Genomic DNA, 17,500 nt, shown 5'->3' on the forward strand with positions numbered 1-17,500 from the left:
TTTTGCTACAGTAACACCAATGCATTGCAGGCGGCCATATTGGTAGGCTTGCTTTACTCAGGCGTGTCCAACTGGTGTTCATCGAGGGCCACATCGCAGTTATGGGCCGCTTTTAACAGTGAATAATATACAGCATGGGTGCCAAACTCTGGCCCGCTGTGTCATTAGGGCCCGCATGGCCCATTGCAAAAGGACTCCCGCCTTATGCAATGGGACATAAGGACCTATTGTATTTGTAAGGTTGTATTCTTTATTCTTTAGTATTCTTTATTCTTTATTCTTTATTCTTCCGCCGCCACATTAATGCTTCAAAACTCACCATATTTGACCCACACATCAGGACCTGCGAAAATTGCCTTTTTAAAAAAAAAACCCCCCACAAAACTCAAAATTGCGCTCTAGCGCCCCCTAGGAAAAAAAAAAACTAGACTGGCTGTAACTCCCACTAGGAAGGTCGGAGAGACATGGAACAAAAACCTCTATGTAGGTCTGACTTAGACCTACATTTCATAATAGTACATTGTCGGGCTAAAATCAACAGGAAGTTGGCAATTCCCCCTTCAAGACAAAAAAGCACTAAAAACAGTAACTTTTGCCTCTTTGAGCTGTAATTTGACCCCCTTAACACGCTTCAAACTCACCAAACTGAACGCACACATCAGGACTGGCAAAAATTGCGATCTAATAAAAAAACCTAACCCCAAATTTAAAAATTGCGCTCTAGGGCAATTTTTGAATAAAACGGAGAAAAAAACTGCTCCTCGGAAGAAAAAAAATGACAAAACTGCCTGTAACTCCCACTGGGAAAGTTGGAGAGACATGAAACAAAAACCTCTCTGTAGGTCTGACTTAGACCTACATTTCATAATAGTACATTGTCGGGCTAAAATCAACAGGAAGTTGGCAATTCCCCCTTCAAGACAAAAAAGTACTAAAAACAGTCACTTTTGCCTCTTTGAGCTGTAATTTGACCCCCTTAACACGCTTCAAAACTCACCAAACTGAACGCACACATCAGGACTGGCAAAAATTGCGATCTAATAAAAAAACCTAACCCCAAATTTAAAAATTGCGCTCTAGAGCAATTTTTGAATAAAACGGAGAAAAAACTGCTCCTCGGAAGAAAAAAAATGACAAAACTGCCTGTAACTCCCACTGGGAAGGTCGGAGAGACATGAAACAAAAATCTCTCCGTAGGTCTCACTTAGACCTACATTTCATAAATTGACAACCCCCAGCAAAAATCAACAGGAAGTTTGCAATTTCCCCTTCAAAACAATTTTTTTTTTTTATAAACCGGTCACTTCTCTTCAAACATTATCTCCTCTGAGCGCGTTTGTCGTTTCGGCTTCAAACTAACACAGGGGAGAGATTGAACCCTTCCAAATAAAAGTTATCGAAATACTTTTTATAACTGCTCCGGTTTTGATTTTATGAGCCTTCAAAGAACCGCTGCGCTGCTGTTTTCTCAAGATGGCTGCTTAAAAGCAGGAAGCACCAGCGTGCCCACACAATGCAGACAAGGTAGGTACACTACACAAAAGTCTTGGGACACTTCAGACTAAAAGTAGACAAAAGTATTGGGACACTTAGGACTAGCACCTGCCAAATACGCGGGCCCGACCAACGCTGCTTGCAGCTTTAATTTCATTTGGCCCTTCAGACAATATCAAATGAACATTAGAGCTGGCCCGCCGGTATTATACAGCGCATTCACCACTAATACTCATACTTGCCAACAGTGCCCCTCTCAATAGTCTCCCGTGGCAACCATTCTACCCAATTCCTCCCGATTTCCACCCGGACAACAATATTGGGGCCGTGCCTTGAAGGCACTGCCTTTAGCGTCGTCTACAACCTGTCGTCACGTCTGCTTTACCTCCATACAAACAGCGTGCCGGCCCCTGTCACATGATATATGTGGCCTCTACACACACATAAGTGAATGCAAGGCATCCTTGATCAACAGCCATACAGGTCACACTGAGGGTGGCCGTATAAACAAGTTTAACACTGTTTCAAATATGCGCCACACTGTTAACCCACACCAAACAAGAATGACAAACACATTTCGGGAGAACATCCGCAGCGTCACACAACATAAACACAACAGAACAAATACCCAGAACCCCTTGCAGCACTAACTCTTCCAGGACACTACAATATACACCCCCCGCTACCACCAAACCCCGCCCCCCCAACCCTGTGCTTGGGCACATCAGACTAGATCAGTGTGTTGCAAACTGAGCAGTTTAAAGTCCTGAATGGTTGGTTTATTCATTGTTATTTTATTTTCTAATTTATTAGCCAGTGGAAAAAGTTAATGTTGATATTTACCTCAGAAGGCTGCAAATAGAAAAGAGGCATTCATTTTTTTAATTTAAATGTTATTTAATATACCATTGATGTTTTTTCGTTTGTTTTTTGAAAGTTGATTTAGCACTATTAAGTTATATAAGCGTTGCTTGTTCTATATTCCTTACCAGATGCTTAAGTGGATCCTTACAGATGCTAGGGTTAGGGTTAGCATTAGGGTTAGGATAGAGAATTACTATGAGATAAGAAGTCCTCCATTATAAGGTGAAAAGAGATGTGAGGATCCTTACAGATGCTTAAGTGGATCCTTACAGATGCTAGGGTTAGGGTTAGGGTTAGGGTTGGAGTTAGGGTTAGGGTTAGGGTTAGGGTTAGGGTTAGGGTTAGGGTTAGGGTTAGGTTTAGGGTTAGGGTTAGGGTTAGGGTTAGGTTTGGGGTTAGGGTTAGGATGGAGAATTACTCTGTGTCATGAGATAAGAAGTCCCCCATCATAAGGTGAAAAGAGATGTGAGGATCCTTACAGATGCTCAAGTGGATCCTTACCAGATGCTTAAGTAGATCCTTACAGATGCTTAAGTGGATCTTTACAGGTGTTAGGGTTAGGGTTAGGGTTAGAGTTAGGGTTAGGGTTAGGGTTAGGGTTAGGATGGAGAATTACTCTGTGTCATGAGATAAGAAGTCCCCCATCATAAGGTGAAAAGAGATGTGAGGATCCTTACAGATGCTCAAGTGGATCCTTACCAGATGCTTAAGTAGATCCTTACAGATGCTTAAGTGGATCTTTACAGGTACTAAGGTTAGGGTTAGGGTTAGGGTTAGGATGGAGAATTACTCTGTGTCATGAGATAAGAAGTCCCCCATTATAAGGTGAAAAGACATGTGAGGATCCTTACAAATGCTTAAGTGGATCCTTACCAGATGCTTAAGTAGATCCTTACAGATGCATAAGTGGATCCTTACAGGTGCTAGGGCTAGGGTTAGGGTTAGGGTTAGGATGGAGAATTACTCTGTGTCATGAGATAAGAAGTCCCCCCATTATAAGGTGAAAAGAGATGTGAGGATCCTTACAGATGCTTAAGTTGATCCTTACCAGATGCTTAAGTAGATCCTTATAGATGCTAGGGTTAGGGTTAGGGTTAGGGTTAGGGTTAGGATGGAGAATTACTCTGTGTCATGAGATAAGAAGTCCCCCATTATAAGGTGAAAAGAGATGTGAGGATCCTTATGGATGCTCAAGTGGATCCTTACCAGTTACTTAAGTAGATCCTTACAGATGCTAGGGTTAGGGTTAGGGTTACGGTTAGAGTTAGGGTTAGGGCTAGGGTTAAGGTTAGGGTTAGGGTTAGGGTTAGAATGGAGAATTACTCTGTGTCATGAGATAAGTCCCCCATTATAAGGTGAAAAGAGATGTGAGGATCCTTAAGTTGATCCTTACCAGATGCTTAAGTAGATCCTTATAGATGCTAGGGTTAGGGTTAGGGTTAGGGTTAGGGTTAGGGTTAGGGTTAGAGTTAGGGTTAGGGTTACGGTTATGGTTAGGGTTAGGATGGAGAATTACTCTGTGTCATGAGATAAGAAGTCCCCCATTTAAGGTGAAAAGAGATGTGAGGATCCTTACGGATGCTAAAGTGGATCCTTACCAGATACTTAAGTAGATCCTTACAGATGCTAGGGTTAGGGTTAGGGTTAGGGTTAGAGTTAGGGCTAGGGTTAAGGTTAGGGTTAGGGTTAGGGTTAGAATGGAGAATTACTCTGTGTCATGAGATAAGAAGTCCCCCATTATAAGGTGAAAAGAAATGTGAGGATCCTTACAGATGCTTCAGTGGATTCTTACTAGATGCTAAAGTAGATCCTTACCAGGTAATTAAGTGGATCCTTACAGATGCTTAAGTGGATCCTTACATATGCTTAAGTGGATCCCTACAGATGCTTAATTACAGATGCTAGGGTTAGGGTTAGGGTTAGGGTTAGGGTTAGGGTTAAGATTAGGTTTAGGGTAAAAAAAAAAATTTTAAAGTTAAAAAAAAGTTTAAAAAAAAGTTTAAAAAAAGTTTTTAAAAAAGTAAAAAAAAAAGTTTTAAAAAAAGTTAAAAAAAAGTTTAAAAATTTTTTAAATTTTAAATTTAAAAAAAAAAAATTAAAACAATTTTAAAAAAATAAAAAATATTTAATTTTTTTTTTTTTAAAGTAAAAAAAAATTAAAAATTTAAAAAAAAAAAAAAAAAAAAAATATTTTTAATAAAAAAATAAAAAATAAAAAAATAAACTTAAAAATTTTACAAAAATTTAAAAAAAATTAAAAAAATTTACCAAAAAAAAAAAAAATTTAAAAAACAACAAAATTTTAAAAATTTAAAAAAAAAGTTTTAAGTTAAAATACGATTTTCAAGGTAAAAAGTGATTTTCAAGGTAAAAAAAAATTTTCAAGGTAACATTTTTTTTTCAAGGTTAAAAATGATTTTCAAGGTAAACAAATGATTTTCAGGGTAAAAAAAAATTTTCTAGGTAAATTTTTTTTTTCAAGGTTAAAAATGATTTTCCAGGTAAACAAATGATTTTCAAGGTAAAAAAAAAATTTCAAGGTAAATTTTTTTCAAGGTAAATTTTTTAAAAAAATTTCAAGGTAAATGTTTTTAAAATTTTTCAAGGTAAAAAATTATTTTCAAATTTTTTTATTTTTTTAAAAATGTTTTTAAATGTTTTTATTTATTTTATTTTTTTATTATTTTTTTTTATTTATAATTTTTATTTTTTTAAAAAACTTTTTTAAAATCTTTTTTAAAATCTTTTTTAAAATCTTTTTTAAAATCTTTTTTTTAATCTTTTTTAATTTTTTTAAACAATTTAAAACAATTTTAAATTGTTTTTATTTTTTTAAACAATTTTAACAATTAACATTTTTTTAGGGTTAGGGTTAGGGCTAGGGTTAGGGTTAGGGTTAAGCTTAGGGTTAGGGTTAGGGTTAGGGTTAGGGTTAGGGTTAGGGTTAGGGTTAGGTTTAGGTTTAGGGTTAGCGTAAGGATGGAGAATTACTCTGTGTCATTAGATAAGTCCCCCATTATAAGGTGAAAAGAGATGTGAGGATCCTTACAGATGCTTAACTGGATCCTTACAGATACTAGGGTTAGGGTTAGGGTTAAATTTGGGGTTAGGGTTAAGGTTAGGGTTAGGGTTAGAAGGGAGAAATACTCTGTGTCATGAGATAAGAAGTCCCCCATTATAAAGTGAAAAGAGATGTGAGGATCCTTACAGATGCTTAAGTGGATCCTTACAGATGCTTAAGTGGATCCTTACAGATGCTTAAGTGGATCCTTACAGATACTAGGGTTAGGGTTAGGGTTATGGTTATGATGGAGAATTACTCTGTGTCATGAGATAAGTCCCCCATTATAAGGTGAAAAGAGATGTGAGGATCCTTACAGATGCTTAAGTGGATCCTTATAGATGCTTAAGTGGATCCTTACAGATGCTTAAATGGATCCTTACAGATACTAGGGTTAGGGTTAGGGTTAGGATGGAGAATTACTCTGTGTCATGAGATAAGTCCCCCATTATAAGGTGAAAAGAGATGTGAGGATCCTTACAGATGCTTAAGTGGATCCTTAGAGATGCTAGGGTTAGGGTTAGGGTTAGAGTTAGGGTTAGGGTTAGGGTTAGGATGGAGAATTACTCTGTGTCATGAGATAAGAAGTCCCCCATTATAAGGTGAAAAGAGATGTGAGGATCCTTACAGATGCTTAAGTGAATCTTTACAGGTGTTAGGGTTAGGGTTAGGGTTAGGGTTAGGGTTAGGGTTAGAGTTTGGGTTAGGGTTAGGGTTAGGATGGAGAATTACTCTGTGTCATGAGATAAGAAGTCCCCCATTATAAGGTGAAAAGAGATGTGAGGATCCTTACAGATGCTTAAGTGAATCTTTACAGGTGTTAGGGTTAGGGTTAGGGTTAGGGTTAGAGTTTGGGTTACCAGATGCTTAAGTGGATCCTTACCAGATGCTAGGGTTAGGGTTAGGGTTAGGGTTAGGATGGATAATTACTCTGTGTCATGAGATAAGTCCCCCATTATAAGGTGAAAAGAGATGTGAGGATCCTTACAGATGCTTAAGTGGATCCTTACCAGATGCTAGGGTTAGGGTTAGGGTTAGGGTGGATAATTACTCTGTGTCATGAGATAAGTCCCCCATTATAAGGTGAAAAGAGATGTGAGGATCTTTACAGATGCTTAAGTTGATCCTTACCAGATGCTTAAGTAGATCATTATAGATGCTAGGGTTAGGGCTAGGGTTATGGTTAGGGTTAGGGTTAGGGTTAGGGTTAGAGTTAGGGTTAGGGTTACGGTTATGGTTAGGGTTAGGATGGAGAATTACTCTGTGTCATGAGATAAGAAGTCCCCCATCATAAGGTGAAAAGAGATGTGAGGATCCTTACAGATGCTTAAGTGGATCCTTACAGATGCTTAAGTGGATCCTTACAGATGCTTAAGTGGATCCTTACAGATGCTTAAGTGGATCCCTACAGATGCTTAAGTGGATCTTTACAGGTGCTAGGGTTAAGGTTAGGGTTAGGGTTAGGGTTAGGATTAGGATGGAGAATTACTCTGTGTCATGAGATAAGAAGTCCTCCATTATAAGGTGAAAAGACATGTGAGGATCCTTACAGATGCTTAAGTGGATCCTTACCAGATGCTTAAGTGAATCCTTACCAGATGCTAGGGTTAGGGTTAGGGTTAGGGTTAGGATGGAGAATTACTCTGTGTCATGAGATAAGTCCCCCATTATAAGGTGAAAAGAGATGTGAGGATCCTTACAGATGCTTAAGTGGATCCTTACAAATGCTTAAGTGGATCCTTACCAGATGCTTAAGTAAATCCTTACCAGATGCTAGGGTTAGGGTTAGGGTTAGGGTGGATAATTACTCTGTGTCATGAGATAAGTCCCCCATTATAAGGGTTAGGGTTAGGGTTAGGGTTAGGGTGGATAATTACTATGTGTCATGAGATAAGTCCCCCATTATAAGGGTTAGGGTTTGGGTTAGGGTTAGGGTTAGGGTTAGGATGGATAATTACTCTGTGTCATGAGATAAGAAGTCCCCCATTATAAGGTGAAAAGAGATGTGAGGATCCTTACAGATGCTTAAGTGGATCCTTACCAGATGCTAGGGTTAGGGTTAGGGTTAGGGTTAGGGTTAGGGTTAGGATGGATAATTACTCTGTGTCATGAGATAAGTCCCCCATTATAAGGTGAAAAGAGATGTGAGGATCCTTACAGATGTTTAAGTGGATCCTTACAGATGCTTAAGTGGATCCTTACAAATGCTTAAGTGGATCCTTACCAGATGCTAGGGTTAGGGTTAGGGTTAGGGTTAGGGTGGATAATTACTCTGTGTCATGAGATAAGTCCCCCATTATAAGGGTTAGGGTTAGGGTTAGTGTTAGGGTTAGGGTTAGGATGGATAATTACTCTGTGTCATGAGATAAGTCCCCCATTATAAGGTGAAAAGAGATGTGAGGATCCTTACAGATGCTTAAGTGGATCCTTACAAATGCTTAAGTGGATCCTTACCAGATGCTTAAGTAAATCCTTACCAGATGCTAGGGTTAGGGTTAGGGTTAGGGTTAGGGTTAGGGTTAGGGTGGATAATTACTCTGTGTCATGAGATAAGTCCCCCATTATAAGGGTTAGGGTTAGGGTTAGGGTTAGGGTGGATAATTACTATGTGTCATGAGATAAGTCCCCCATTATAAGGGTTAGGGTTTGGGTTAGGGTTAGGGTTAGGGTTAGGGTTAGGATGGATAATTACTCTGTGTCATGAGATAAGAAGTCCCCCATTATAAGGTGAAAAGAGATGTGAGGATCCTTACAGATGCTTAAGTGGATCCTTACCAGATGCTAGGGTTAGGGTTAGGGTTAGGGTTAGGATGGATAATTACTCTGTGTCATGAGATAAGTCCCCCATTATAAGGTGAAAAGAGATGTGAGGATCCTTACAGATGTTTAAGTGGATCCTTACAGATGCTTAAGTGGATCCTTACAAATGCTTAAGTGGATCCTTACCAGATGCTAGGGTTAGGGTTAGGGTTAGGGTTAGGGTGGATAATTACTCTGTGTCATGAGATAAGTCCCCCATTATAAGGGTTAGGGTTAGGGTTAGTGTTAGGGTTAGGGTTAGGATGGATAATTACTCTGTGTCATGAGATAAGTCCCCCATTATAAGGTGAAAAGAGATGTGAGGATCCTTACAGATGCTTAAGTGGATCCTTACAGATGCTTAAGTGGATCTTTACAGGTGCTAGGGTTAGGGTTAGGGTTAGGGTTAGGGTTAGAGTTAGAGTTAGGGTTAGAGTTAGGGTTAAGGTTAGGGTTAGAGTTAGGGTTAGGATTAGGATGGAGAATTACTCTGTGTCATGAGATAAGAAGTCCTCCATTATAAGGTGAAAAGAGATGTGAGGATCCTTACAGATGCTTAAGTGGATCCTTACCAGATGCTTAAGTGGATCCTTACCAGATGCTAGGGTTAGGGTTAGGGTTAGGGTTAGGGTGGATAATTACTCTGTGTCATGAGATAAGTCCCCCATTATAAGGTGAAAAGAGATGTGAGGATCTTTACAGATGCTTAAGTTGATCCTTACCAGATGCTTAAGTAGATCATTATAGATGGTAGGGTTAGGGTTAGGGCTAGGGTTATGGTTAGGGTTAGGGTTAGGGTTAGGGTTAGAGTTAGGGTTAGGGTTACGGTTATGGTTAGGGTTAGGATGGAGAATTACTCTGTGTCATGAGATAAGAAGTCCCCCATCATAAGGTGAAAAGAGATGTGAGGATCCTTACAGATGCTTAAGTGGATCCTTACAGATGCTTAAGTGGATCCTTACAGATGCTTAAGTGGATCCCTACAGATGCTTAAGTGGATCTTTACAGGTGCTAGGGTTAAGGTTAGGGTTAGGATTAGGATGGAGAATTACTCTGTGTCATGAGATAAGAAGTCCTCCATTATAAGGTGAAAAGAGATGTGAGGATCCTTACAGATGCTTAAGTGGATCCTTACAAATGCTTAAGTGGATCCTTGCTTAAGTAAATCCTTACCAGATGCTAGGGTTAGGGTTAGGGTTAGGGTTAGGATGGAGAATTACTCTGTGTCATGAGATAAGTCCCCCATTATAAGGTGAAAAGAGATGTGAGGATCCTTACAGATGCTTAAGTGGATCCTTACAAATGCTTAAGTGGATCCTTACCAGATGCTTAAGTAAATCCTTACCAGATGCTAGGGTTAGGGTTAGGGTTAGGGTTAGGGTGGATAATTACTCTGTGTCATGAGATAAGTCCCCCATTATAAGGGTTAGGGTTAGGGTTAGGGTTAAGGTTAGGGTTAGGGTTAGGGTTCGTGTTAGGGTTAGGGTTAGAATGGAGAATTACTCTGTGTCATGAGATAAGAAGTCCCCCATTATAAGGTGAAAAGAGATGTGAGGATCCTTAAGTTGATCCTTACCAGATGCTTAAGTAGATCCTTATAGATGCTAGGGTTAGGGTTAGGGTTAGGGTTAGGGTTAGCGTTAGGGTTAGGGTTACGGTTATGGTTAGGGTTAGGATGGAGAATTACTCTGTGTCATGAGATAAGAAGTCCCCCATTTAAGGTGAAAAGAGATGTGAGGATCCTTACGGATGCTCAAGTGGATCCTTACCAGATACTTAAGTAGATCCTTACAGATGCTAGGGTTAGGGTTAGGGTTACGGTTAGAGTTAAAAAAAAGTTTTAAAAAAAGTTTTAAAAAAGTTTTTAAAAAAGTAAAAAAAAAAGTTTTAAAAAAAGTTTAAAATTTTTTAAAATTTTATATTTAAAAAAAAAAAATTAAAACAATTTTTAAAAAAATTAAAAATATTTAATTTTTTTTTTTTTAAAGTAAAAAAAATTTAAAAATTTTAAAAAAATTAAAAAAAATTAAATATTTTTAATAAAAAAATAAAAAATAAAAAAATAAACTTAAAAATTTTACAAAAATTAAAAAAAAATTACAAAAATTTACCAAAAAAAAATAATAATTAAAAAACAACAAAATTTTAAAAATTTAAAAAAAAAGTTTTAAGTTAAAATACGATTTTCAAGGTAAAAAGTGATTTTCAAGGTAAAAAAAAATTTTCAAGGTAACATTTTTTTTTCAAGGTTAAAAATGATTTTCAAGGTAAACAAATGATTTTCAGGGTAAAAAAAAATTTTCAATGTAAAATTTTTTTTTCAAGGTTAAAAATGATTTTCCAGGTAAACAAATGATTTTCAAGGTAAAAAAAAAATTTCAAGGTAAATTTTTTTCAAGGTAAATTTTTAAAAAAAATTTCAAGGTAAATGTTTTTAAAAATTTTCAAGGTAAATTTTTTTTTTCAAGGTAAAAAAAATTTTTCAAGGTAAAAAATTATTTTCAAATTTTTTTATTTTTTTAAAAATGTTTTTAAATGTTTTTATTTATTTTATTTTTTTTAATTTTTTTTTATTTATAATTTTTATTTTTTTTAAAAACTTTTTTAAAATCTTTTTTTTAATCTTTTTTAATTTTTTTAAACAATTTAAAACCATTTTAAATTGTTTTTATTTTTTTAAACAATTTTAACAATTAACATTTTTTTAGGGTTAGGGTTAGGGCTAGGGTTAGGGTTAGGGTTAAGCTTAGGGTTAGGGTTAGGGTTAGGGTTAGGGTTAGGGTTAGGGTTAGGGTTAGGTTTAGGGTTAGCGTAAGGATGGAGAATTACTCTGTGTCATTAGATAAGTCCCCCATTATAAGGTGAAAAGAGATGTGAGGATCCTTACAGATGCTTAACTGGATCCTTACAGATACTAGGGTTAGGGTTAGGGTTAAGTTTGGGGTTAGGGTTAAGGTTAGGGTTAGGGTTAGGAGGGAGAAATACTCTGTGTCATGAGATAAGAAGTCCCCCATTATAAAGTGAAAAGAGATGTGAGGATCCTTACAGATGCTTAAGTGGATCCTTACAGATGCTTAAGTGGATCCTTACAGATACTAGGGCTAGGGTTAGGGTTATGATGGAGAATTACTCTGTGTCATGAGATAAGTCCCCCATTATAAGGTGAAAAGAGATGTGAGGATCCTTACAGATGCTTAAGTGGATCCTTATAGATGCTTAAGTGGATCCTTACAGATGCTTAAGTGGATCCTTACAGATACTAGGGTTAGGGTTAGGGTTATGGTTATGATGGAGAATTACTCTGTGTCATGAGATAAGTCCCCCATTATAAGGTGAAAAGAGATGTGAGGATCCTTACAGATGCTTAAGTGGGTCCTTATAGATGCTTAAGTGGATCCTTACAGATGCTTAAATGGATCCTTACAGATACTAGGGTTAGGGTTAGGGTTAGGATGGAGCATTACTCTGTGTCATGAGATAAGTCCCCCATTATAAGGTGAAAAGAGATGTGAGGATCCTTACAGATGCTTAAGTGGATCCTTACAGATGCTAGGGTTAGGGTTAGAGTTAGGGTTAGGGTTAGGGTTAGGGTTAGGGTTAGGATGGAGAATTACTCTGTGTCATGAGATAAGAAGTCCCCCATTATAAGGTGAAAAGAGATGTGAGGATCCTTACAGATGCTTAAGTGAGTCTTTACAGGTGTTAGGGTTAGGGTTAGGGTTAGAGTTTGGGTTAGGGTTAGGGTTATGATGGAGAATTACTCTGTGTCATGAGATAAGTCCCCCATTATAAGGTGAAAAGAGATGTGAGGATCCTTACAGATGCTTAAGTGGATCCTTATAGATGCTTAAGTGGATCCTTACAGATGCTTAAGTGGATCCTTACAGATACTAGGGTTAGGGTTAGGGTTATGGTTATGATGGAGAATTAGTCTGTGTCATGAGATAAGTCCCCCATTATAAGGTGAAAAGAGATGTGAGGATCCTTACAGATGCTTAAGTGGATCCTTATAGATGCTTAAGTGGATCCTTACAGATGCTTAAATGGATCCTTACAGATACTAGGGTTAGGGTTAGGGTTAGGGTTAGGGTTAGAGTTTGGGTTAGGGTTAGGGTTAGGATGGAGAATTACTCTGTGTCATGAGATAAGAAGTCCCCCATTATAAGGTGAAAAGAGATGTGAGGATCCTTACAGATGCTTAAGTGGATCCTTATAGATGCTTAAGTGGATCCTTACAGATGCTTAAGTGGATCCTTACAGATACTAGGGTTAGGGTTAGGGTTATGGTTATGATGGAGAATTACTCTGTGTCATGAGATAAGTCCCCCATTATAAGGTGAAAAGAGATGTGAGGATCCTTACAGATGCTTAAGTGGATCCTTATAGATGCTTAAGTGGATCCTTACAGATGCTTAAATGGATCCTTACAGATACTAGGGTTAGGGTTAGGGTTAGGGTTAGGGTTAGAGTTTGGGTTAGGGTTAGGGTTAGGATGGAGAATTACTCTGTGTCATGAGATAAGAAGTCCCCCATTATAAGGTGAAAAGAGATGTGAGGATCCTTACAGATGCTTAAGTGAATCTTTACAGGTGTTAGGGTTAGGGTTAGGGTTAGGGTTAGAGTTTGGGTTACCAGATGCTTAAGTGGATCCTTACCAGATGCTAGGGTTAGGGTTAGGGTTAGGGTTAGGATGGATAATTACTCTGTGTCATGAGATAAGCCCCCCATTATAAGGTGAAACGAGATGTGAGGATCCTTACAGATGTTTAAGTGGATCCTTACCAGATGCTAGGGTTAGGGTTAGGGTTAGGGTTAGGGTGGATAATTACTCTGTGTCATGAGATAAGTCCCCCATTATAAGGGTTAGGGTTTGGGTTAGGGTTAGGGTTAGGGTTAGGATGGATAATTACTCTGTGTCATGAGATAAGAAGTCCCCCATTATAAGGGTTAGGGTTAGGGTTAGGGTTAGGGTGGATAATTACTATGTGTCATGAGATAAGTCCCCCATTATAAGGTGAAAAGAGATGTGAGGATCCTTACAGATGCTTAAGTGGATCCTTACCAGATGCTAGGGTTAGGGTTAGGGTTAGGATGGATAATTACTCTGTGTCATGAGATAAGTCCCCCATTATAAGGTGAAAAGAGATGTGAGGATCCTTACAGATGTTTAAGTGGATCCTTACAGATGCTTAAGTGGATCCTTACAAATGCTTAAGTGGATCCTTACCAGATGCTAGGGTTAGGGTTAGGGTTAGGGTTAGGGTTAGGGTGGATAATTACTCTGTGTCATGAGATAAGTCCCCCATTATAAGGGTTAGGGTTAGGGTTAGTGTTAGGGTTAGGGTTAGGATGGATAATTACTCTGTGTCATGAGATAAGAAGTCCCCCATTATAAGGTGAAAAGAGATGTGAGGATCCTTACAGATGCTTAAGTGGATCCTTACAGATGCTTAAGTGGATCTTTACAGGTGCTAGGGTTAGGGTTAGGGTTAGGGTTAGGGTTAGAGTTAGGGTTAGAGTTAGGGTTAAGGTTAGGGTTAGGGTTAGGGTTAGGATTAGGATGGAGAATTACTCTGTGTCATGAGATAAGAAGTCCCCCATCATAAGGTGAAAAGACATGTGAGGATCCTTACAGATGCTTAAGTGGATCCTTACCAGATGCTTTAGTGGATCCTTACCAGATGCTAGGGTTAGGGTTAGGGTTAGGTTTAGAGTTAGGGTTAAGGTTAGGGTTAGGGTTAGGATTAGGATGGAGAATTACTCTGTGTCATGAGATAAGAAGTCCCCCATTATAAGGTGAAAAGAGATGTGAGGATCCTTACGGATGCTTAAGTGGATCCTTACGAGATACTTAAGTAGATCCTTATAGATGCTAGGGTTAGGTTTAGGGTTAGGGTTAGAGTTAGGGTTAGGGTTAGGGTTAGGGTTAGCGTTAGGGTTAGGGTTAGGATGGAGAATTACTCTGTGTCATGAGATAAGAAGTCCCCCATTATAAGGTGAAAAGAAATGTGAGGATCCTTACAGATGCTTCAGTGGATGCTTACTAGATGCTTAAGTAGATCCTTACCAGGTAATTAAGTGGATCTTTACAGATGCTTAAGTGGATCCTTACATATGCTTAAGTGGATCCCTACAGATGCTTAATTACAGATGCTAGGGTTAGGGTTAGGGTTAGGGTTAGGGTAAGGGTTAGGGTTAGGGTTAGGGTTAGGGTTAGGGTTAAGATTAGGGTTAGGGTAAAAAATTTTTTTTAAAGTTTTAAAAAAGTAAAAACAAAAGTTTAAAAAAAAGTAAAAAGAAAGTTTAAAAAAAAGTTTAAAAAAAGTTTGAAAAAGTTTAAAAAAAAAAAAATTTAAATTAAAAAAAAAAAAAATTAAAAATGTTTTTAAAAAATTTAAAATTTCTATAAAAAAAATAAAAAAATAAAAAAAATAAAAAAAATATGGTTGTCCCGGGAGATTTTCGGGAGAGGCACTGAAATTCAGGAGTTTCCTGGAAAATTCGGGAGGGTTGGCAGATTGTACAGTGAAGTACATATTCTATTTTATTAGTAGATTGCACAGTACAGAACATATTCTATTTTATTAGTAGATTGCACAGTGAAGTACATATTCTATTTTATTAGTAGATTGCACAGTACAGTACATATTCCCTACAATTGACCACTAAATGGTAACACCCCAATAAGTTTTTCTACTTGTTTAAGTCGGGGTCCACGTTAATCAATTCATGGATTCAACAATCTAAAAGCGCACTGTAGCGCCCCCAGCTGGCCAGCAGTTGAACAGCTGCTAATTGCTGTGGGAAAGGCGTCAGTGGTGCTGAGACGTGATCGTCATGGAGACGGCACATGTGATGTTTGACACTTTGCTAACAAGGTCAGGAGTTAGCGTGTCCATCATGAACTGCATCAACTTTCCACAAGCAGCGAGCGGATGTGCGTCACCTGTCACCACTTAGGCCGCCGCCCACCTTCCTCTGGGCCAATCTGTGTCAAGGCGCTGGACTTTGGAACTTTTCCCAGGTAAGCGCACCCTTCAGTCTTTGGCCAAAGACTTGGAGGCGTCCAGACAGTCGGGCAGCCTTAATTAGATTTGAGCTGGTCTGGTGTGCTTGTTAGCCAATTATCACAACCAATAGGACTTCAATCGGGTTAGCTCCGCTCTGTCCCGCCGCTAAAACCAGCCAGCTGATTGTTTGCCATCTTTTCTCACAGCAATGTAGCCTCATTGCTGTGAGGCTACATTACCAGGGGGCATAAAGCCCCCGGACAACATAGCCTTTTTCTCACTGGATCGGTTCGCAGCCGAGTGTGAAGCGACTGGGATGAGAATCAGCACCTCCAAGTCCGAGTCCATGGTTCTCGCCCGGAAAAGGGTGGAGTGCTATCTTCGGGTTGGGGAGGAGATCTTGCCCCAAGTGGAGGAGTTCAAGTACCTCGGAGTCTTGTTCACGAGTGAGGGAAGAGTGGATCGTGAGATCGACAGGCGGATCGGTGCGGCGTCTTCAGTAATGCGGACGCTGTATCGATCCGTTGTGGTGAAGAAAGAGCTGAGCCGGAAGGCAAAGCTCTCAATTTACCGGTCGATCTACGTTCCCATCCTCACCTATGGTCATGAGCTTTGGGTTATGACCGAAAGGACAAGATCACGGGTACAAGCGGCCCAAATGAGTTTCCTCCGCCGGGTGGCGGGGCTCTCCCTTAGAGATAGGGTGAGAAGCTCTGCCATCCGGGGGGAGCTCAAAGTAAAGCCGCTACTCCTCCACATGGAGAGGAGCCAGATGAGGTGGTTCGGGCATCTGGTCAGGATGCCACCCGAACGCCTCCCTAGGGAGGTGTTTAGGGCACGTCCGACCGGTAGGAGGCCGCGGGGAAGACCCAGGACACGTTGGGAAGACTATGTCTCCCGGCTGGCCTGGGAACGCCTCGGGGTCCCACAGGAAGAGCTGGACGAAGTGGCTGGGGAGAGGGAAGTCTGGGCTTCCCTGCTTAGGCTGCTGCCCCCGCGACCCGACCTCGGATAAGCGGAAGAAGATGGATGGATGGATGGATGGATGTAGCAATGTAGCCATGTAGCAATGTAGCCATGTAGCGTGTGGGCTGCAGGTGACCAAGGACCATGTGACCGAGGACCACTAACCAGGTTGCTTGGCTCCAGCTCTCAGAGGGATGGCGAGAGGTCAACGGTGTGGTCAACCCCCTGGACGCTCAGACATTTGACGTCCCTTTGCCGCTTCCGACGTCGTTAGCCGGGACAGAGACGATAGCCACGCCGCTAATGAGCCCTGGCGGCGTAATTAGCGGCGTGCTCGGTCCTCGGCCCGCAGATGGAGACTAATGGAGTGAGCAAGGCAGAGAAGGAGCTATTAAGGCAGGAAGTGGACATCATCTCCTCGCTTGGTCCACTCGCTAATTCTACTTCCTGTTGGCGTACGAGAAAAATGGCGGCGTATTTCAATGCGGTCCCCTTGTCTTGTTGTCGGGGGTGAAAGGTCAAAGCTGCCACGGAATGCTGGGAGGCGGAATTTGTGCGTGTCTGTGTGTGTGATTTGTTCATGAGTGTCACGTGTGTGTGTGTGTGTGTGTGTGTGTGTGTGTGTGTGTGTGTGTGTGTGTGTGTGTGTGTGTGTGTGTGTGTGTGTGTGTGTACTTGCCTCACCATCCTTGTGTGGACATAGACTTGACAAACCACCCTTTCTGTGAGAACCTTTTGACTTGTAAGGACATTTGCCTGGTCCTCACAACTACAGAAGTAAAATATTTGTTTTACTTTGTGTGTTTTGCATTCTGAAGTGAGGTTGCAACTCTCTACTCCCATCTAGTGCTAGATTTTTTTTTTCATCATTCTAGCTATAGTAGAAAGGGGGGCCCTCACAACCTATTAACCCAGGGGTCGGCAACCCAAAATGTTGAAAGAGCCATATTGGACCAAAAATACAAAAAAAAATCTGTCTGGAGCCGCAAAAAATGAAAAGCCATATTACATACAGATAGTGTGTCATGAGATATGAATTGAATTAAGAGGACTTAAAGGAAACTAAATGACCTCAAATATAGCTACAAATGAGGCATAATGATGCAATATGTACATATAGCTAGCCTAAATAGCATGTTAGCATCGATTAGCTTGCAGTCATGCAGTGACCAAATATGTCTGATTAGCACTCCACACAAGTCAATAACATCAACAAAACTCACCTTTCATGCACAACCTTAAAAGTTTGGTGGACAAAATGAGTCAGAAAAAGAAGTGGCATAAAACACGTCCTAGAAAGTTATAC

The sequence above is a fragment of the Nerophis lumbriciformis genome, linkage group LG28, assembly GCF_033978685.3.
Source record: "Nerophis lumbriciformis linkage group LG28, RoL_Nlum_v2.1, whole genome shotgun sequence".
Classification (NCBI taxonomy): domain Eukaryota; kingdom Metazoa; phylum Chordata; class Actinopteri; order Syngnathiformes; family Syngnathidae; genus Nerophis; species Nerophis lumbriciformis.